Genomic DNA, 1,884 nt, shown 5'->3' with positions numbered 1-1,884 from the left:
TATATATATGATTTTGTCTGTATGCTTATGTGTATATCGTGTCTGCCCTTTATCGCTTTCTCTTTTCCTTTCGTGGTTTTATATCATCCGTCCTCTATCTTCTTCGAACTAAATGCTGCATCGCGCACTTTATACCATTACGTTATATTCCTATATTTCGATGTTTTTCCTGTATCCTCTCTGTTCCTCGTTTTCTTTATTCCTGCTTCCTATCTCACCCCTGTATCACCCCATTCTCTCATCTGTTTCTGTTATGTGTTCGTAAACAAAACTGGTCTTTTATCTGATCTGATGCCAACATTGCAATATTCGTTTAAGAAATTTAAGCACAAAAACCAGGATGAAAAAAATGAAACGTATTCCTGTATTCCACGATACAGGTGTGTGAGTATGTGCTTCTGTGTTTCTTTGTGAGCGTGTGAGTGTTTCTGTGTGTGCTCCAGTGTGAGTGTATTTCGGTGTTTGTGTGTATCTGTGTGAGCGTGTGTGTGGGGGGGTGAGACAGACACAGAGAGAGAGAGAGAGATAAAGAGATTGTGTTTGAGTGTGTGTGTGTGTGTGTGTGTGTGTGTGTATGAGTGAGAGAGAGAAAGAGAGATAGTGTGTTTGTGTGTGTATGTGTGTGTGTATGAGAGCGAGAGTATGTTTGAGTACGTGTGCATGCGTGTGGGGGGGGGTGTGAGTGTGCGCGTATGTGAGTGAGTGCCTGAGTGAGTGCGAATTTGAATGAGCGTGTTTGCGTATATACACACTTGAGTATATGTATGAATGAGTGTGTGAGTGTATGTATGTGTGTGTGTGTGAGTGTGAGTCTCCTCTTCGGTGTTTCTGCGTGTGTGCATGTGTGAGTGTTCGTGTGTGTGTGTGTGTGTGTCTGTGTGTGTGTGTGTGTGTGTGTGTGTGTGTGTATGTGCATGTATGTTTGTGTATTTGTCTGTGTATGTGTGTAACTGAGCGCCTGAATGTGCGTAAGAATACATTTAAATGTTTGTTGGTATGATAGTGCTTGTGTATATACGTACCTGAGTATACATATGAATGCTTGTGTGTGTATGCGCGAGTATATGTGTGTGTTCGTGCGCGTGCGAGTGCGTACGTGCATTGAAATTTACGCCTGTACGTGCGTATGCTTATACATCTGTGTTTGTGTGCATATCACGTCTCAGAGTATGTGTATTAATACGTGTGTGTGTGGATGCGCATGCAGCATGTGATTGTGAGTGTGTGTATGCATGCGTGTGTGTGTATGTCAGCAGCAATTGCATGTATGTGTGTGTGAGAGAATGTGTACATGACAGTGTGTGCGCGTGAATTTGCATTTATGTGGATGTGTGTGTGATTGTGGGGATGTGTGTGTGGGGGTATGTTGGTGTGTGTGTGTGCGTGTGTGGATACTAGTGCATGCGTGTGTGCCCGTGATTGGTACATATTGTGCGTGTATGGATACGTGTTCGTGGATACGCACACCTAGAAGTGTCTGTGCAAGAATGTGAATGTGTTATGCATGCGAGCGTAGACACACCTGCATATCAGAGAGCGTTTTCGTTTGTAGAAGATAATACATTAAAAAATTAATAAATAATAACAACAACAATAATAATAATAATGACAACAACAGTACTACTACTACTACTACTACTACAAATAATAATGATAGTAATAATAATAATAATAAGAATAATAATAATAATAATAATAATAATGATAATAATAATGATAATAACGATAATAATAATAATAATTATAATAATAATAATATTAATAATAATAATAATAATATTAATAATAATAATAATATTAATAATAATAATATTAATAATAATAATAATAATAATAATAATAATATTAATAATAATAATAATAATATTAATAATAATAATAATA

Source organism: Octopus bimaculoides, chromosome 6 (assembly GCF_001194135.2).
Source record: "Octopus bimaculoides isolate UCB-OBI-ISO-001 chromosome 6, ASM119413v2, whole genome shotgun sequence".
In the NCBI taxonomy this organism is placed as follows: Eukaryota; Metazoa; Mollusca; class Cephalopoda; order Octopoda; family Octopodidae; genus Octopus; species Octopus bimaculoides.
This window is presented reverse-complemented; position numbering follows the sequence as displayed.